At 34.7% G+C, this 22,876-nt stretch overlaps 1 long non-coding RNA gene across 1 annotated transcript in view; it reads right to left on the reverse strand.

Moving 5' to 3' along the window:
• The window catches only part of LOC127842660 (uncharacterized), a 47,957-nt gene extending 30,449 nt beyond the window's left edge, over positions 1–17,508 (reverse strand). The window contains exons 1-2 of the long non-coding RNA XR_008031813.1: positions 17,431–17,508; positions 16,421–16,643 (exon numbers count right to left, since the gene is read on the reverse strand). This is a non-coding gene — a long non-coding RNA (uncharacterized LOC127842660). The remainder of the gene's footprint in view (positions 1–16,420; positions 16,644–17,430) is intronic.
• Between the last annotated feature and the right edge of the window lie 5,368 nt (positions 17,509–22,876).

The raw sequence follows: 22,876 nt of genomic DNA on the forward strand, positions 1-22,876 counted from the left end.
TTAAATTTCCATACAGTGAAATATGCATCAATATATAACGCAATATCAAAAACAGATAAGTAATCTCATAGCACAGCAAAAGCGGCGTTGAACAAATCAAACCAATTGTATTATATTTTAGCTACCCACTAATTTAACATTCGCCAATAGCAACAGAGTTTCTACTTTTCTAGTAACACTATAATACATTTCAGGTAAATCTTGTCTTGTTCGCAAGATTTATAAAATAAGCAAAATGTATTCACACAATATTTAACAAATATTTAGGGAAGGAAACTATGATAATAAAACAAACTATCGCGTCAGCAAGCCACTTAAAAAATGAAAAATTGAAATACCAGTGCATTACCACTTCTAGCGAGAACGTTTTGACAGCACCATAATTAATGTTCACGTGATAATAATCATCAATGTTGTTTAATGAAAGCCAGTCGTATTACCCTTCAAAACCGCATTTGTTATAAAAGATCTGTAAAAACAAGGAGAGCGCGGCCGAATGCTAGGTTTTATTTGATGAGACTCGATGATTGATTAAATCATGGTCGTACAACGACGTTTAACAATTAACATATGCCACAGGAAGACTTAATTTACGATATGTCAATCTGTTTATTGTAAAAAAAAATTGCAGGACAAATAAGGACATACTGATCTCAATGTTAATAGCAAAAATAGACCTGACCACCTAGTTAGCAAAATGCTCGATACAGTTTCAAGTATATTCGTTAACCGTTTTATTGACGTTTGGAACTATTCCACATAGAATGCTGAGAAACTTATGATGATCATCCGTTCAATAAAAATGTTAAACACAGACTTTTGTTATAGGAATGTCTTCTGGTCGCGATTTAGGGCTTAACCTTGAAAACATGTTTTATAATTTTTGTAATCCAACTCTTAGGGTAGTGATTGACAATTAGTTTTAGTATGTAGCTATGTATGATCTTTGCATAAAAACAACCTGCTGCATTACTACACATCAGCTCTTTACAACTATTTTAAAAAGGTTTTAGTCAATTGTCACCATTTTATTTCATTTTAAGATATGTTGATGATACGTCCTTTTCTTTCCGCGTTACAGTTTGCAGCAATAAAAATACAACCATATCGTATTGAAAATCGTGTTTCTATATTTTAATATTTAAAGTGTATACTACACAAATAAGCTTTTATACACAGTATAAGCTCAAGTTCATCAATGTGATTGTCGTTGACAACATAAGCGTCGCTCTTAAACGGTCGAGTGAGAGCATTTTGAGTGATAATGCCGTTCACAAACATATTCATTTTATGAATATTACAGTATTTAATTGAATAATAATAATTGGATAATAATTCCACTTATAATACATGTCACGTCATCACGATGTATTTAAGCAAAATTGCATTACGATGGGTAATCCTTATCAAAGAGCATTTAAATGTACAGAATAAGGCATAACAACCGTGTATTGTTCTTAATTATATTTCGTATGTGTCCTCATAAAATATGTTTGTAATATGGACGACGCTTTACTCACATACCTTGTACCCGGTTGTATCAAGCACACTTCACACTTCAAATACATTAGATCCAATTTACATAAAATCCCGACCAGCATGAAATAGCCCCAAAAAGTGCCATTTCGTTTGGTTAGGATCTGATAAAACTGTTTAGCTTGTAGAATGCGAGACCATCAATATAAACTAGCTTCATGTTCCAGAAAATCCTGTACCTAATTGCTGAGAGGCTGAATATATGAGCATCAAGTTTCGTCCCAGATTAGCCTGTGCAGTCTGATGTGGCCAATCAGGGACGACACTTTTCGCCTAAACTGAATTTTAATTTAGAACAAAAATGTGTTTAAAGCGGGAAATGTAGTTCCTGATTAACCTGCGTGGATTGATTTTAATTTAAAACAAAAATGTATTTAAAGCTGAACGGGTCGTCCCTGATTAACCTGTACGGATTGCATATGCTAATCTGGGATCTCTACAGGCTAATCTGGGACGACACTTTACGCATACGCAGTTTACCCCATGTTACAGGGAAAAGGGACCCCTCATTGCTATAGGGGCCTCAGTTCACGCAGCTATTACAGCTATACCACCGCAGTCACTTCACTGTGGACACGGCTGTCGTGGACTGGCACTTGAAACGCATCAGAGAAGTAACAGAGTAAGGTCTTAATAGACCGTCTGATTGGATGGGCTGTCTTGGGACCGTGAGAATTGATTAGATGTTACACAACATATGATCGGATATGTTATTGGACCTTGTGATGGATTGATTGACTAGTTATTGTGTTCTTGGATTGGTTGTCAAAAGATCCATTTTATATACACATCCACACCAGCTTCTCACAACTTAAAATCAGATTCAACTAATTGAAAAGAATATATAAGTCACAATCATTTTTTCAGTGGAATATATATTTGGGATTGGCCTTAAATCTTGTTCCACAAGCAGTTTTTGTATGGGACATCAATGTGAAAATAACCTTTATCCAAGTTTGTAGGCAATTATTCTGTCAAATATCACTTTTATCTTGACCCAGTTCCATAAGCAATTCATTTTTGCAATTAAAATGAGAATTTGACCATGTACATAGAAACGTAAAGAGGTCACTAAAAATCAGACTGAAATTCAACTGTTCAATATATATGGCTAACCCTCTCTACAATATCTGATTGTTTTTTTGACGACACCAGCATCAATCTTTCACAACTTGCAATATTCAACTATTTTTAACGCTTAAAATCGTACCTATACTATATTGTGAAGTTCGCATAAGCTAATCAGGGATACTATTTTCTACGTGGACTAGATTTTTGTTCAGATGCTTCCTTTACACGACAAATTCTATGAAAGCTGAAATTATCGCCAATGAGGCTTATTCTAACTGCAGAAAGCCTTATTTTACCAGAACGCGGCTCAAAATTTGAATTTCTGAACGAGATCCTATAAATCAGATCAAATCAAATGTTGCATAATCAAAACATCGTAAATCACTCAAAAACGTTTACAGTACAATAACTCTTACAAGGTAAATACTTTATGATGTAACATTAATAAGTAGCAATAGAGTTACTAATTTATAATAAGAATGAAACAAACCAAGTAATAGCAAAATCCCGGCTTGTTGAAAAAAGATTTGAAAACAAACCATAAAAACATATTTACTTATATAAACATATATATTGCATTTTCAGTGTTTCGTGGAAGAAAAGTATGGTATACATAAATAACCATCCTGCCATTAAGCTACAATTAAAACATAACAATATAAATATCAATACAATTCCAGATATACAAAAACGTTTTGAAAGCGCTCTCATAAACATACAAGTGATCATGATTATCAATAAATGTGTGCTATAGTGGTTTTCTTATTCTTATTTGTGAAAGCCATACTTATTATATTTTAATACCACATTAGTTAAAACAATGATTTTTGTAAAAAAATGAGAGAACGGGGCGAACAATAGGTTTTATGAGAGGAGACACCGTGATTAATCAAATCAGAGTCGTTAAGCGACGTTTTACAATTAACATACAACAACAACTTATTTCCCACACGAACACCACTTCATTATTAAATAGCTAATGGGCCCGATTTTAGACTTAACCTTGAATGCCTGTTATATAACTATTGTTAGCCAACTTTTAGCTTCATGATTGACAATCATAGTCAGTTTTCCAGTATATGATATATACACGTTTTGCAATACTTACTAGCAGCTCGTAACAACAAGTTTAATACGGCATTTTTGTCAATTGTCACCGGTCTATTTCATTTTAAGATATGTTGATAGATGTTTTTTCTTTCGCAGTTACGGTTGCAGCATTCAAAGAGCTACCACATCGTATATATAATAATATGTAAAATGCCTCATACAAAAATAAGCTATAAGACAAGCTTATGCAATTAATGTGTTCTATAGTGGTTTTCTCTTTCTAATATGTGAAAGCCATACCTATTTCCTTTAAAACCACATTAATTAAAAAAAGAGAAGATTTCTGTAAAAAAAAGGAGCAAACCGGGCGAACAATACATTGAATGGAAGGAAGCATCGCGATTTATTAAACCAGAGTCGTTAAACGACGTTTTACAATTCACATACAACAATATCTAATTTCCGAAATGAACACCCTTTTATTGTTGAATAGCTAATGGGCCCGATTTTGGGCTTCACCTTTAATACCTGTTATATAAATATTGTTAGCCAACTGTTAGCTTAATGATTTGCAATTATAGTCAGTTTTCCAATTCATGATGCATGCATTAAAACGTTTTGCAGTATTTCCTAACAGCTTATAACAACTGGTTGTATACGGCATTTTGTCAATTGTCACCAGTTCATTTCATTTGAAGATATGTTGATTAATGTGTTTTTTCCAGTTACGTTTGAAACACTCAAATAGCATCTACGTCGTTTATAATAATATGTTAAATGTCTCATACAACAATTAATTTTAAGACAGGTATATGCTCAAACTCGTTAACGTGATTGTCCTCGACAACACAAATGTCGCTTTGATACTGCTTACTGCGAGCATTTGGAGCGATAAAACACATGCGCGCATGTGATGCTGTTAATGTCATTCCCAAACATGTTTATTTTATGAATATTTCCATATTAACTTAAATAATAACTCCACTAATAATAAATGACACCCCCTCACGATGTTTTGCATTATGATGAGTAATACTAATAAACTTAATTTTTAAGTGAATCATATCATGTAAGACACCCCTGTACTGTTTATAATTATTTCTTCGTATGTGCGTACATGAAATCGGTGTTTTGTATCATTTGAATTATTGTTTAACTGTTTTAATTATTGCATGGGGAACGTGCGTATTTCACACCCTGTAATGATGCAATACGATGATTAAAAAATTGTATGATGTTAAGTTCTGACAACTTTTTAACAAGTCAATGAGCAGAAGCAGAAAAAAAACGTTCATTTAAATATTTTTTTACTACCTTGCCAAACAAGAATACAATTCACTGCAGAAAAATATTCAAGTGAGTTATGTTAATTTCCAACTGCTTCTCAGTATTTATACAAATACAGCGTTGACTAATTTTCGATTTTTCTAATCGGCATATCTCGATGATTAGCATTGATAACATTATCCAGCAGAGTTGTCGTTCGTGCCTCAACATACAACAATGGCCGCGCCCATGAGAGACTGTTCACATTCGCGTCAATACTTTCTTACAACATACATCGGCCTGTGTGGCTATTTAGAAACTGTCATTGAGGATATATGAGTTATTTATTAACTAAATCTCCGCTAATGTCAACAATGGATTGAATTCGAAGGAAATATTCGATGTGAATGCAGGACTTTCTGGATCTTGACAGCTTGACACGGCAAAACTGGTATTTTTAGTTATCAATTTAAGTCACATTTTGCTTTGTAAATTGTATTCGAGCATTTTGCGACTTATTGAATGACTATGAGACCCGATATCAACATATCACATGGGATTTGCAGATCACCAAGCTGTCCTGAAAACATTGATTACAAAGTCTTTACTCAAATTACTGGTTTGTATTATTTCTTCCAGAGACGTAGATAAAATCTACGTCTCTGTTTCTTCTTTCTATTTTAGTATTTGATATCATATTAAAGTCAGTGAACTGTGTCACAGTAAAAAAAGACATTAAGGCGATTGTGGCCAGTTTGGATCCAGATCAGCCTGCAGTCGCTTGAAAGCTGTTTGCTTAAAAGCGGCTTTCTGACAAAAACAAATAGTTTAATTGGATACTGATTAGACTGCCCTTTCCCTGTGACCTTGCTCAAATAATAGTATTGTCATTAATCAAATGATTTTATTTCGAACATTAATCAAGTGTTTTTTTCTGGTCACTCGGGATCAATGACTCAAGCACTTTCGTGTTTAGAATTGAATACTGCTTAAGGCGATGCTAGGGGGCGTGAGAGATGTTGCATCTTTCATTATCTCCCATGAACTGACTCAATAATACCGAGTCGGCAATATTTGACTTGATTTTTGGTTTGGTTGCTCTGACGAGGGATCGAAAAATTTCAGAATCTTCCTAAAAGCCTAGTGGTAGAGTGTCGTCTTTGATTGCAGAAGGTTGTGATGCAGGTTTGAACCCCAGAAGCGACATTGAAAACTAGCCAACTTTGTTATCTAAAAGGCTGCTCAACATGATATAATAAGATAATGTGAATTTTCTCTCACATGATGGTCATCAGTTATATTATATAAAAACTCACAGCAGTAGTAAACAATGGGACAATAATTAATGAACGCATCATTCATTTGACTTTGACACTTCGAGTTTGACATGATTAGATTGAAATATGTGACTTGAGTTTACCAGCACTCTTGTGACAGAGCTTAAGTGTAAATGTACCATTGAAGATCACCTAAATCCAGATTTTCTATTATAGAAGTGTAGAAAGTTTTAAGGTTTTAACAAGTAAGCAAATATGGGTAATTACCGAGAGGCCACAACTGATCTATGTTCCTTCAGATTTATTCATAATAAATGTTTAAAATCTCTTTTTTTTTAATTGAGGACAAAATAAATAAAAATATCAAAATTGAAAAAAAAAACATTTAAAAAAAAAGTTTCGAGTATTTAATGCATTGAAATAGATTATATACCCATTTGAACAGTTACCAAACGATTACGGGATTAAAAATGTATAATAACCAGCCTGGTTTGGTTGTATTTTGTGTTAACCATTATTTGCATAAGACAGAGGTTAATTCCGCCACGCCAGACCAATAAGTACGCACAATTTCTATGAGTTAGCGGTCGATAGTCGCATAATTTGGTATAAATAATATTAATAATGTTCAATAAATACGCTCAATATCTATTAGTAAGCGGTCGATAGTTGCATAATTTGGTATACATATTAATAATAATAATGTTCAATGTCAAATATCTCTTAAAGCAACAGATGTAAGGCGTCTTCTGATTGGCTAACACTTAAGGGTCAGTAAAGACTGAACGTCGAATTACATTTTTTTTTCCGTACCATAAATTTTTCGTACCCAATTTTTTTTCGTACACAATTTTTTTTCGTTCCCAAATCTTTTTTGTACCCAAATTTTTTTCGTACCCAATTTTGTTTTTCGTACCCAATTTTTGTTCGTAGAGTACGAATTTTTTTCGTAACAAAATTTTTTTTGGCATAATTTTTTCGTTCCCAAAATTATCGTACCAAATTTTTTTTTCGTACCCACATACACAATAGTGATGATGTAGATCAACTTAAATTGATGCTTTTTATATCCATCCACTTCAAAAGCATCGTCACACCAGTACTGTGTTTTGTCATAACTGGATGGGGATTTCAGTTTACGAGTACGAATGCGAAGAAATTCAACATGCCTGCTATGCGTTAGGCATTTCATTGTAATCAACAAACCCGTTGTCACAAAATTGCTGCTCATAATAATCACTTTTATTTTATTTTAATCCGTTGTAATAATACGTGATAATTATTAATTGAAATTTTATGAAGACTCATCGCATCGCTAGGAATTTGTTTTGTTTATTTAATTAAACATGATTACGTATTTTAATTTTTAAAATTAAATTAATCTGAAACATTAGAAAAGATAAATGCATAATTTATATAAGCGATTTCGGAAGAAAAATGTCGTCGTCGATTATTAGTTCACCGTTTAGCTCTCACATCGACTCAAGAACCCCATGAGGTCTTCGTGAGAATGCATGCAGATGGCGTCCAATCGTCAAGAACGCCGCACGATCGCCATATGTACGCTAAAAAAGCAGAAGTGATTTGGGTGCCCCTTTAACCACTTCACTATGATTTCTTCGTCCTGTTTGGTCAGGTCGATATGTTGGATATGAATTGTCGTTCTTATGTCTTGTACTGTCAGTAGACAGTGCGCCAGACCCTGAGCATCTCCTAGATGACGGAGGTGTCAAACGAGTCCTCGATTCTTTAACTCGGGCATAATGCTGGGATAATGAATGACATTTAAAACAACATGAAGCGTTGACATTTATAAATGTATTAAAATATCTGAAAGAAGAACAACAAATTATGAGTAAATTTCTTGAAATATGTTCCATAAAACGTTATTTTTTACGATAACCATTATATATTTCGGGTATTTCCTTGTCCAAAATTGTTAATCAATATATTAAATAATGACGCAAGGTCATAACATTTGCGTCATTAAAACCCCTGTCCCACTGGCGAGGCCGTTCGCTTGCAGAACGCCGAAGTGCACGCTGTGCAATCTCATGGAACGCCATATCACGGCGATCATTTTGAACTTATTCAAAAATATCGCCGCGGCGGCGCGCTATAATTAATGCTATGGAAACGCCGTAGAAACGCCGTTTGCACACTCTTTCCTCAAAGATCTTTCAATAAACATTACCATGCATCCTGGGGACATATTATGTATGTATACTTTTATAGCAATATGACTTAAAACAATCGTCTCTGACCCGACAAGTCCCAAATGTTTAAGATTTCGTATGTAACTTCATCATGTGGTCCTTTACCATGTTTCTTAAAAACATGCTTTACGTGCTTTAAATTGGTCCTGTTCTAGGACAATCTTGTTTCCCTTTGATGTTTATAGTGAAACATTGAAATATCTTCTCTAAACAGAAAATGCCCACATGTGTTTGATGTCCATGTAATAGCATATGGTGGTCCTCTACCAAGTGTTTTCAATCATACCATTGGAGTTAAAATTGGCCTAATATAAGGTTATTGATAACTTCAAACATATTTGATAACACTCGGTTCAGGTGTTTGGTATTTGGCATTTAGCATCGTAATGTGGTTCTCTAATAAAAAAATCATATAAAGCAACTGGGGGTCAAAACTGTCACGCCCTGAAGGGTACTTGCGATATGTATACACTGAACACTTAAACAAATCTCTTCTGAACCTGTAAGCCACAGAGGTTAGGCTAGGTTCTTGGAAATAAATATCGAATAGTGGTCCTATTTTTTCATGTCATGAGCTATGGGTCAAAATGTGCGCCGCTTTCGGGTTAACTTGTTTTATTGTACCTCCTACTAATTTAAAAAGCTTTCTGTCAGTTGAAAAACAAGACAATTATGAAGTGCAATTTTCCCTAAATGGCTATAGAGAAAAAATGTGATCAATCTAGAAGTCGCATTGTTTGCCCAATCTGTATGCTACTTGCTCAGTACATGTATTATCCCGGTCAAATTCGAAAATGGTTTCGGAAACATTACAAAAGTTTCCCAGAACAGTTCAGTTCCCCAAAGTCTCGGGTGAGCAGCATATTGCGTTCTTTATGTAATGTGTTATTAGTGATTTCGTTTTACAAAAAAGATGACAAAATGTATTTCCGTATAAAAAAAACTTTTAATGTCATTTTCTTTAAATTTAATAACCTGTGGAAAGCTCTTGTGCACTTTCAATAGAAACATGCATTAAGAAAAAAAGGTTCAACATTTTGTACCATACTATTGTTTCTTGAAGCATAAAGAAGAACATGCAAGTCGCTGTGAAACGTACTAAATCATACATAAATATATGGCACTTTGTATTGTTTGTAGTTAGTCTACGAATTAAATTGGCTGATGTGAAAAAATGCCATTGAGTAGCAAATTTACTAACCACTGTACATAGCATTGTTTACGTTTCAGTCTCATGTACAAATTTGCATTTACCAGATTGTGAATTAGACGTTAAGGATTGCTGCTTATAACTTTAATATTAACTTAAAACGAACTGATTTATGCAACCGCGCGTTTGTAAAATGAAGTCCCCACACTGATCCGACATTTTTCTAACTGTTCAAACGCGGTTGCACTTTACTGAAAAAATACTTATTTGTTTAAAAAGATCATGATACCTATAGAAAACTCTTACGAGGGCGGGCTCTCCACTTAATCCTATTTAAAATGGTGAAATATTTAAAAAGAGATCCTTAAAAATGTTAACTGGATCGCGCTTTATTCTCCCAACACAGATCCGACAAAGTCACGTGGTATAGGCACCGTGAATACACAAAACGGTAATAAAACACTAAAACGAGGGACACAATTGTCTCAAAACTAGGTTTTCAGTTGAAAAAAGTCTGATAAAGGGAGACAATTCAAAATGTGTATTGTCAACCCCCTTGCGTAAAATTGACCTTGATTTCAATTAGAAAACAAGGGCTGTTTGTAAAACATGCATGCCCCCGCCCATATGGGCTGTCAGTTGTAGTGGAATCCATTGTGTGAATACGTTTTTTGTCACTGTGACCATGACCTTTGACCTAGTGACCTGAAAATCAATAGGGGTCATCTGCCAGTCATGATCAATGTACCTATGAAGTTTCGTGATCCTAGGCCTAATGTTTCTTTTGTTATCATCCGGAAACCATTTTACTGTTTCGAGTCACTGTGACCTTGACCTTTTACCTAGTGACCTAAAAATTGATACGAATCATCTGCCAGTCATGATCAATGTACCTATGAAGTTTCATGATCCTAGGCGTAAGCATTCTTGAGTTATCATCCGGAAACCATTTTTCTGTTTCGAGTCAATGTGACCTTGACCTTTGACCTAGTGACCTGAAAATCAAAAGTGGTCATCTGCCAGTCATGATCAAAGTTCCTATGAAGTTTCATGATCCTAGACATAGGCATTCTTGAGTTATCATCCGGAAACCATTTTACTGTTTCGAGTCACTGTGACCTTGACCTTTGACCTAGTGACCTGAAAATCAATAGGGGTCATCTGCCAGTCATGATCAATGTTCCTATGAAGTTTCATGATCATAGGTGTAAGCATTCTTGAGTTATCATCCGGAAACCATTTTACTGTTTCGAGTCACTGTGACCTTGACCTTTGACCTAGTGACCTGAAAATCAATAGGGGTCATCTGCCAGTCAAGATCAATGTACCTATGAAGTTTCATGATCCTAGGCGTAAGCATTCTTGAGTAATCATCCGGAAACCAATTTACTATTTCAAGTCACTGTGACCTTGACCTTTGACCTAGTGACCTGAAAATCAATAGGGGTCATCTGCCAGTCATGATCAATGTACCTATGAAGTTTCAAGATCCTAGGCCTAAGCGTTCTTGAGTTATTATCCGGAAACCATCTGGTGGACGGACCGACCGACGGACCGACCGACGGACCGACCGACATGTGCAAAACAATATACCCCCTCTTCCTCGAAGGGGGGCATAAAAAAAGTCTGATAGAGAGAGACAACTCAAAATCGAAATGTGCATTGTTACTGATTTTTCATAGTTACATATTTGTTTCAAAATCAATCTATTTTTAGTTGTGGCGACCTTGACCTTGGAGATATTGACGTAATTCTTTCGTGCGACACACCGTCAAATAATGGTGAAAAAATGTGCCAAATAATTTTAAAATGTCACAATGAATGACATAGAAATGGCCCAGACAAGCTCATTTATTGCCATTTTTGACCTTCAAACTCAAATTTTGACATTGACCTTGGAGATATCGACTTGATTCTTTCGCGCGACACACCGTCTAATGATGGTAAACAAATGTGCCAAATAATTATAAAATCTCACAATGAATCACAAAGTAATGGCCCAGACAAGCTCATTTTTGGCCATTTTTTACCTTTAAACTCAAATTGTGACCTTGACCCTGAATATATCGACGTAATTCTTTCGCGCGACACACCGTCTAATGATGGTGAACAAATGTGCCAAATGATTTTAAAATCTGACAATGAACGACAAAGTTATGACCCAGACAAGCTCATTTATGGCCATTTTTGACCTTCAAACTCAAATTGAGACCTTGACCTTGGAGATATCGACGTAATTCTTTCGCGCGACACACCGTCTAATGATGGTGAACAAATGTGCCTAATGATTTTAAAATCTGAGAATGAACGACAGAGTTATGGCCCGGACAAGCTTGTTACGCCCGCCAGCCCGCCCGCCCGCCGACATTCGCCAGCCTAATAATCAGTTTTTTTTCTTCGAAAAACCTGGTTAATGAGCTACCGACTAGGAATCACCCTTAGCTTTATGCATTCTTGATGACATGTGTCGTTATCTTCAACGTAATTGTCAATCATTTGTAATAACGGGATATAAAAGAGCTATAATTTACAGCGTTATTTTCTCGTAAAATCAATTTAAAAGCGTTAACATGGTCCAACCAGTAACTTGGAAAATATATATTGACAGTCATAGGTTCATACTGAGACAGGTTCAATCACAGACAAAACAATTAAATATTCCATTTAGAATGAATATATCTGAACCAAGATTATAATTAGAGTAGTGGATTTATAATCTTTTTCTATAATCTTTTTCGGAAAGAGATAATTAAAAAATAAGATCCTGACTTGACATCCGGTGTATCTATATTGGGTTGAGATGCTATTTCCATTAATGTCTAAATCGGAGGTAGATGGAATGGCCGTAGTGCTAACAATCGTTTTAATAATTTAACTATCTTGAAAGTCTTGTAGTCAACCACTTAGTTTAAACCTATTTATTTTAGCTCGATTGCATTGAAAGATTCAGGCTTATTGAAACGCTCTCGAGTCCGTTTCCTGTGCCTAGAACCAGTTCTTGGTGTAAGAGGTATATCTACAGAAAGCTCCCACAACTTTCTTTCAGCACAGAGCAAATTTCCATGTCAAAATTTGCTCAGACAAGACTTGTAATGTCTCTTATATTTGTAAATTGCTGGAAATATTATTAGTTTAATATTGTTGCTTGTAAAATTCTGTTGTTGTCATGTTATAGAAATATATCGATGTCAGCAACTTCTACTGCCGGTTGTCGCAACTGTTTGGGTTTACACGAAACGTGCTCTTCCCAGTCTTTGAAATGATGCTCTTAGTTAGCCAACATAATTCCGAGCGGTAACAAACGGGATCGATCAGTGGGTGAAAAAACTACATTAATGGCATGTCACATATCAGGCAAACATACAGAAGCCAAGGCTTATTTGAGAACAGTTTACAGTTATTGAACTGCAAACTGGTATGTATACAAAATGATTTTGTTAAATTTGATTTTGTTAAATTTTAAGGTTTTCTTCATACAGTTAAAGAACAAAACATAGTTTTGGATTTTAACATTGAGATCTTAGCTTTGTTGTATATGTTTGTTTTTAGATTGTATATGTTTATATGAAACCGAAGTAAGCATCACTTGCATTCATATATTTTTCAAGAGGAATACTGTTCACAACATCAAACAAAATTTGAAAAAACAAAAAGCTTACATGTATTTTAGTTTTTAAACGATTTGCGTTATTCAGATATGCACACCAGACAGTTAAAGGGGAAATGCCATACTTTTTAAAACACTAGAAAACCCTTTATCTATCGAATTTACTGCATATAAAAACGTGCTCGCACCTCGCTTCGATTCAATGACGATGTTAATAACGAGAACGAATATGACAAAGTCGCGAACTTTCACACATTCCGATCTACTCGCCATTGTCATTCAAACAGCTAGTGAAGCAATATGGACCCGTGTTTATCCGCCCGCTATAACGAACCGGCATTATAGGGCTTTGGATGTGATATTTCTTGCAATGTTTGTAAGAAAAATAAATGAATATGGAAAATGATAGTTATTATGGAGAATTTTCTGTTGAAACGTACATTTTACTATTGTATGAGAATTTAGCGATATTATATTATATATTATCCAAATATAATATCAAACCATCTGTTTATAGATACTTGAATTTGTTAAAAACGGTGGATACAATGGAATTTGTTAATCTGTCACTGTTGGTCAAAAAAGCGCTTTTCGTTCGGTACATTCGTCATTATGTGTAGTAGTTTTATCATTATGCGCTGTGCAAACGTCTTTACGTTCGGTACATTCGTGACGAACGTAAAGAAGTTTGCACAGCACGTAATGTTGTTACTACTGCACATAATGATGTAACTGCTGCACGTAATGACGAATTACCGAACGTAAAGACGTTTGCACAGCGCATAATGATAAAACTACTACACATACTGACGAATGTACAGAACGGAAAAACGTTTGCACAGCGCATAATGATAAAACTACTACACATAATAGGTCATGACGAATGTACCGAACGGAAAGAAGTTTGCACAGCACGTTATGTTGTTACTACTGCACATAATGATGTAACTGCTGCACTTAATGACGAATGTACCGAACGTAAAGACGTTTGCACAGCGCATAATGATAAAACTACCACACATAATGTTGAATGTACAGAACGTCAAGAAGTTTGGACAGAACATAATGTTGTTACTACTTCGCGTAATGCTTTAACTACTGCATACAATGACGAATGTACCAAACGTAAAGAAAGTAGCACAAAGCATAATGTATATTCCTATGAAAATAATGATTAATGTACTGCAAAAAAAGACAACAGTCATATGAAGTAATTAATTGCGTTCCATAGTACTGGACTTTGGACTTCAAACATCTCTACGCTTCATGGGATAAGCGAAATACCATATAGTGTCTCTCGGGACTCACATCGAAGTCTTAAACTTGCCAACTCTTTGTGAGAACTTAGGTATATCTTCTTTCATATAAATTATGGCCGTCATGCTAGTCAAAAATTAGGAAATTCGCATAACGCGACAAAAATTTGACAGATTAATCAATTTACAGGAATGTACGGGGCCCACCTTTGATATGTTTATTACTTTTTTCATCAATGTAGTGAATTTGTTGGGATTATTTAGTATTTAAATTAATTGTATTCAACATCTGTTTAAGTCGATCAAAGCTCTTATATTATAAATGCATATTTTATATTTTATGATTGACAACCATATTATGATAGAATTTATGATAAACTTAACGCCATACATATGATATCACGGTGCCTAAACCACGTGACTTTTTCGGATCTGTGTTGGAAGAATAATGCGCGACCGAGTTAACATTTTTAATGATGTATTTTTGAATATTTCAAAAAATTTAATGGGATATAGTGGAGAACCCGCTCATTCGTGAGAGTTTTCTATAGTTATCATGATATTTTTAACAAAAAAGTATTTTTTCAGTAAAGTGCAACCGCGCGTTTGTAATATGAAGTCCCCACACTGATCCGAAATTTTTCTAACCGTTCAAACTTGCGGTTGCATTTTACTGAATAAATACTTATTTGTTTTTAAAGATCATGATACCTATAGAAAATTCTTCCGAATGAGCAGGCTCTCCACTTTATACCATTAAAAATAATGAAATATTCAAAAATAGATCCTTAAAAATATTAACTAGGTCGCGCTTTATTCTCCCAACACAGATCCGAAAAAGTCACGTGGTATAGGCACCGTGGATATTGAGCTACACGAAACGTATTCACGTTGACACTATGCGATGTAGATATATGTTGAAGTATTTGAAAATTACAAAATAAACCTTACAATTTATGTAAATAAAACATTCTATTTTATTACAATGTCAGCATGTTATGTTATTGTAAAGACAAATTGATTTTTACATACAAAATGTAATAAAATATTTAACTTTATTTACAATTCCTTTGATGATGACATGCGATAAAGACATGTGGATTGTAATGCATAACCAAAAAAAAAACGTAAATCGCTCGAAAACATTTAACATGCAAAGTAACCTTTTTTGTTTGTTGTAAGATTTAATGCGTATGTAGTATTTCTCAGTTAACGTTTTAACTCTATGCTAACTTGTTCAAATAATAAATCGTTGTTGCTTTGGAATAACTTAACATTTAATTAGTTATTGCTGCGTATGCACTTGATATTTTTGCTTCGATGTTTATTGTTATATTACTTAAACTTTTAAAATAATGCGTCTCTTTGATAAGAAAAAATATATAACATACTGACGCTATAACGGATCATACGACTATTTAGGTATTTTATGCACATGTAACCTTTCTCATAGGATAGCGTCAGAGTAAGGATCAGCATTCGGCACCGCACAAGGACTTTGTAACCCGTACATCCTACCTGTCCTTTCTCACGATAACTTAGTCTATAAGATGCCAGTGCTTAGGACGAGGCAGCTCAAAAAGGAGAACCAGGAACATTACACTAATCTGTTCACCACCTACGTCAACATGACCAAGGCTTTTTACACTGTCAACAGACAGGGTATGTGGAAGATAAAGGCTAAGTACGGATGCCCAAGGAAATTCATCACCCTGGTACGTTATAATAACGAGGAAATACAGGCAAGAGTTCAGGACAGCGGAGGATCATCTGACCTATTCCCAGTTACAAACGGGGTCAGAAAAGCTGCGCCCTTGCCTCGACACTGTTTAGCCGCATGCTTTACGCCATGCACACAGACGCCTTCTGAGACCAGGATGTCGGTTTTAATCTGCGATGCCGCATAGATAGCAAACTGTAAAACTTCGAAGGCATCAGAAAAAAAACAAGGTTAATACAGTTATTAGAAAAATCATCTGTTTGCTGATTACCTCGCCCATAACGCTTTCTCAGAAGTCGATAATCAACGCCTGCATGCCTAAGTTTTCCAACGCCTCCATAAACTTTGGTCTTACGATCAGTCCTCAATCACCCAGCGCCTGGAAAGCCTTACGTTACATCTATACGCAAATGTTTGGAATAGAAGATGCAGCACCACCCAGACCAAGCTGAAAGTATGCAGTGCAGCGGTGCTCTCTACGCTGCTCTGTGCATCTGAAACATGGACAGTGTATCAATACCATGTTAGGTAACCGTAGCCAGGGTTTTGAAAAGGGGGGGTGCGAATTTTCCCATCACAATTGTTATTGAGCAACGAAGTGGCGAAGGGGGTCGGTGCGGGAGGGAGTGTCCACATCCTGCAATCGAATGAGGGGGGGGGGGGGCGGGGTGGAGATTAATTAGTATAATATTTTTATAGAACTATTTTCGAAACATTTATATTTGACCAACTCTATAATAACTGACAATGAATCAACATAATAACTCTTTACAGAAGAAATAAATCTTACTAGCAATCATATTTAATGAACAATTTTAGATTTAGACCTCGTGTTTCCAAGACTTTGTTCCATTCAATATACTGTAGTTCTGTAGTTTTACAATACCTATACAAATATACCAAACAAGCAGAAAAAATATTACATTTTATTTTATTAAAAAAAAATAGTTAATTCAAAAGAGAATAAAAGGAAAGAAAAACGTCCGCTAACTAGTACCCACGTCCGCTAACTAGTACCCATCCGAGTACTACTCAAGTCTTGACAAAACATAATTAGCACTCCTTTCTTTGAATATTAAATTCAAAGAAGGTTTCAGATAAGAGTTTCAACTTTTTTCATTATTTGAACTGCCTTGGGGAAATTTCTGTGATGAATACTGTATGGCTTTGCAGATGATTTGTTCTTGAAATGATCTTTGAGAACATATCTTAGTATTTCAAACATATAAACATAACATGTAATCTTTTAACAAACAATAAATGAATATGTTAAATACTTACCAAACTCAGATGTATATGGTGGTAAAATTATCTATGACAAAATCGATTGGCATTGGTGTCTGCATTCTTTGTTTATATGGCAAATTTATATCAAGGGAGAGTAACTCAGCAAATGTATAGCACCCACAATCAAGTAATTTTTATTTACAAGTATAGCTTTCAGGCAGTTTGAAGTTGACTCAGTGGATAAACAGTATAATGTTTTCTAATTAAATGACAAAGAAACCTATTGAAACTTGTAAAACATTTTCATAAAACTAGAAACCACTAACATACATTACTGATATGAAAATCATCATTTAACTTTTCATCTATGTATTAATACAACATTAATTCTTAGTTAACTATGTAAGCTAACCTACCTTCGTTAGGATCGGTCGATTGAGATCTTCTCACATTTTGATGTCAAAACATCTGTTGATTTCAACAATTCTACAGTCAAAAAATTGTTTAGAAATCACGCGCTATCTTGGAAATGACTTAATCGAGAAATTAATTATATGGTGACCTGTCGGTAGCCTATTGAATTCAACATTTATTAATATTGTTACACTTAAACGTGAAGACTCACTGGGTCCCGGGAAAAGAAAAATAACGTTTTTGCGTCGAATAAAGTTGGGTGCAACTTATAGTAAAACATATTTTTTATTTGTAAAAAAATGTTGGGTGCGAACAATCCAAACGCACCCCTCCCCCTTGCTACGGGTATGAACCATGTTCACACGTAATAACTCATGAAGAGACTCGGCATCGAGTTGCAATACAATACCCCAGTCACATAAATATTGGCTAAGGCAGGCTTTTCCAGCATCTTCGCCTCTTGATACATGCCCAACTTCACTGTTGAGCTGAAGCAAGGCCAGTGACCCCACGCTAGGCAAAAGAAACACTTTACAGACACACTCAAAGCCTCATTTAAAGCGTTTACAATGTATCGCAACACATAGCGTTCTTCCATCAATAAGGTGCAAAGACGTATGGGGAGAAAAGAAAAACTCCCACAGAGAAAAAAGAGGCAAGCCCGAAAGTCACGTGCTACCAACCCTCATAGAAACGTACCGCTTATTTCATGTCCGTTTTGTTCAAGAAAATTTGGTGCCAGGATCGGCATCAGAGGCCATCTGCGCACACACAGACAAAACAAGTCCCAGACCCAAGGTTAAGATGAAAAGAGAGAACCTCGTCGAATCGAAAGACGAACAACACAACTTTAATCTTAGCATGGTGTCCCAGCAATACTGAAATTTGCAAGTGAATCTTCAACCATTAAATAAGTGTATGATTATAATATATCAGTGCTTATAGCAAGAAACGACCAAGGTTTTCGGAAGTCTGATGCTTGAATTAGCATTATGCGCGTTAATGATTCAAGTACCTTCATTAATCGTTTTTTACGGACATTCGTAACGGTTGAAGCAGTTTTTTTAACAGAGAAGATTGTTTTAGATAAACAAAATCGTTTTACCGTAATCGGTAGCGCGTTTTACGACATCGGATTTTAGGCGGGAATACAACTCAGGTACAGTCTAATATCGACCGGGTACGTTTTAGTATATTTACCGTACCCGGGGTACTTGTAAGTAGTACCCGAGCCGACAATGACCAATCGAGCTGAATTGGGACTATAGGCAAAAAATATTATTATAAATGTTTAGATTGCCTACCGGACGTATATTTTTTTACCTGTATGAATCAATTGCTTTACATTTACAATGATTTTCAAACAATAACAAAAGATACAAATTAGCTGGAAATTAGCTTAGCTTCAGAGCGGATATCATTATAAAACCTCAAAGTTCAACGAAAATGATCTACGATGCGTCAGAGTGGGCATAAATCAGCTGTAATAGTGAGCTTTTAAGTTTATCAATGAACTTCACACATGTCATATCTCGACATCATTGTACAGCACCATGTCATATCATTTTTTCATCAACACGTTGTATGTCAAGTCGAATTTTTCCACCAATACGAACTTTTTTAAGAAACCCTGGCGGATATGTTACTCGTGGACATTGATTAATATAATTGTCGGTGAAAAAAACTTTTTCAGTGGCATACCTTTAAAGAAATTTGTAAATAAAGTGCTAAATATGGGACAAATCCCTGCATCGTCGACTTTAAATAGCCATATTTCAATAAATCCTGAATATAAATAACCAGGATTTTTCTAACATACATGGTAATACCTCCTTTGCATGCACCAAAATATATTTTATTTCAAAAATGCCTTTAAACAATTATAGAACTGGATTTACTTACCCTACCGAAATTCTTTGAAATATATCGGCTGCATCTCTTAGCATGTCCAACTTCTCACAGCATGTCGGGTTTCCGGGGATGATATATGTTTCGTCTGAGAAATGACGTCACACTAGATACGTCATAAATTGCGTATTATGCTGTCACATGCATTTAAATCAGCCCGATAACCAGGTAACCTAATATCACAAAAGATATTAGGCTAGATGACCACGTGACCTCGAATATCCGTTAGTTACTCTCCGAGCATGCGCATGCCTGTACTATTTTCTATTAATAAAATATATTTGTTTTCAATTACAAATATAAATTACAATTCAAAGTACAAAATACATGTAAGTACAGTTTGTTTAAACATAATTATTTTAAAAGTATAATTTCATCTTTGTGTATTGAATTAATAACGATTGACTGAGTTCTGTGTTGTTTAACACGATAGAAGCTAGCCTAAGCGTTTTGCATGACGTGACGTCACAGTGTGTTTGTTAGCGCGTGTTTTTTCCCATATTAAATATTTAATCACAAAATACTCGAAAACTAGATATTTTAGAAACATTTCAACAAATGTTGTAAATGTGACAGGATAAATAGAATAATAGGTTGGTGACGTGGATGGAGAATGGTTCACCCGATAACTTCCTCTGACTTGCCAGATAACCATTCTCCATCCACGTCACCAACCTATTATTCTCTATATCAAGTAAATGAAAATGATAAAATTAATACGGAAAGCTGGTTCGGTAATATAATTTATAGAAGAAAAAAGGATGATATATAATATAACGATAACATTCATTATGCGTCCCAAAAAAATCAAAGGTCAAATATTAGAACGTGTTAATCGTCAAAGCGTGCGTAGGAATAAACTACTTCCTGTTGACCGGAGATAGGAAAATTTATTCGACTCTGCTTTATTTGGTTAATGTTTGCAAGGGTAGGATAAAAACGTTTATACACCGTATAAACTTAAATTCGTTATTGTGATTGTCTTCGACAGCATAAATGACGCTATGCAACTGCTAAGTGAGAGCATTTTAAGTGATAAAGCACATCCGTGTTTTTGTTAGTGTAAATGTCATTCACAAAAAGGCTAATTTTAAGAATATTTCAATACTTGATAAAATTAGTCCAGTAAATGTCAAGCCTTCACACGACTATGAGATGTACTTAATTCAATTTACAGTATGATGAGTAATACTTAATTACATAAAAACTTAAATACTAAAAACATTAAAATTGCATACGATAGTGTATAACAACCTTGTAGTGTTCTTAATTATTTCTTCGTATGTGCATGATACCATATTTTACTATATTTAAAATTTGTTTGAAGATTGCATAGGTTTTAGGCATTTGCATTATGTTGCATAATCAAAACATCGTGAATCACTCGAAAACGTTTACGGTACATGGTAACCTGTTTGTGTGCTAAAAGATTTAAAGAACAATTTGTTTTCTTCGGGTTTTTTTTAATTTTATGCTAACGTGTTCAATGAATAAATCACAGTTATTGTGGAAAAACTTACATTTAATTTGTCATTTCTGCATTTGCACATCTATCACAGCTGTGGAGTGTATTGCTTTATTATCTAAATTTGTTAAAATGTGCGTGTTTTTGATCCGACAAATACAAGACATGCATCAATTCAACGCACAAAAGTGATTTTAACTCATGTTATCGCATTTGAACGAGCGCTGCAGTAGTATAATGAATAAGTTTAAAGTATAGAATATGCATTAACCATACAACAATGCAAAACGGCATGGACATCAAACCAATGTTATTATTCTTTAAATATCTAATGATAAATTACATCCATCACAACCAACAGAGAGGCTTTATATAACCAATTAAACGAACCAAGTAATAGCTAAATTCCGTCTTGTTGACACGATTTGAAAACAAAACCAGCAAAACATATTCCCACAGTATTTTAAAATGTATGAAGGACTCAAATTATGACTATTCAACGAGCCATCACACCATCGAGTACTTCTTTATAGAACGTGTTGACAGCACCATAATAAATATACATGTTGAAATAAATAAATGCGGGTTGGTTTGGTTTTTGCTTTGAAAGAGATACCTGCTAGATTTCAATACCACATGTGTTACAAACTAAATTTTTAGAAAAAAATAGGCAAATAATAAGTTTTATGAAATACACCATGATCGATTTAAACAGAGTCGTTAAACGACCATTCACAATAATCGTGTGTCGCAACAACAAGTTTCCCACATTAAAACCCTTTTATTGTCAAAATAAATTGAAATTTAGAAGACAAATAATGACATTAGGCCATGCAAATAGCAAGAAAAGGTTTCCGAAGGTCAGAAAGGTCGGTACAGTTTCACGTATATTAATTAACCGTTTTAAGGACGCTTGAAATTTTTAGCACAGACCATACACAAATATATATTGATCATCTGTTCCATAATAAAGTCAAACAATGCCTTTTGATAAATGCGTGTCCTCTGGTCACTTTTTGTAGGCTTTACCTTGGATTTCAGTTACATAATATATGTAAGTCAACTCGTAGTGATCGACACTTATGTTCAGGCTCCCAATATATGATGTATGCATAAACAACTTTTTGCAATACTTAATGGCAGTTCGTTACAACTGCTTTTATATGGCATGTTTGTCAATTGTCATTAGTTTATTTTATACATGTCGATATATGATTTTCTTTTGTGATTACGGTCTACAGCACTTAAATAGCAACCACATTGTAAATAATAATAATTCAAATGTCTAATGTACAATTAAAGTTTTTGAGGCAGTATGTGTTCAAGTTTGTCATTGTGATTGTCCGCGATAACATAAATGACGCTATGAAACTGTCGAGTGAGAGCATTTTGAGTGAAGCAAGATACATGTTTGTTTTTTTTTTCGATACAAAACAATATATTGAATTCATCGAGGAATGTGAATCCAAACAGGTGTTTTTATTGGATCTTGAAGAATGCCACATAAATGTATATTAGGTCATTAAACTTGTTTTTACCAGACGGTAACAAAGTGATACTGAAGCTGAACGAGTGCAAGATCATGCTTTTCGTAGCTGCAAGGTCCGGTATTTGAGACAAGTGACCAAATTCCATTCATTAAGACACATTACAAAACAAAAGACAAAAAATAACATAAATGAATAACTTGGGCCATCGCATCGGTAATCGTTA

The sequence above is a fragment of the Dreissena polymorpha genome, chromosome 8 (assembly GCF_020536995.1).
Source record: "Dreissena polymorpha isolate Duluth1 chromosome 8, UMN_Dpol_1.0, whole genome shotgun sequence".
NCBI lineage: Eukaryota > Metazoa > Mollusca > Bivalvia > Myida > Dreissenidae > Dreissena > Dreissena polymorpha.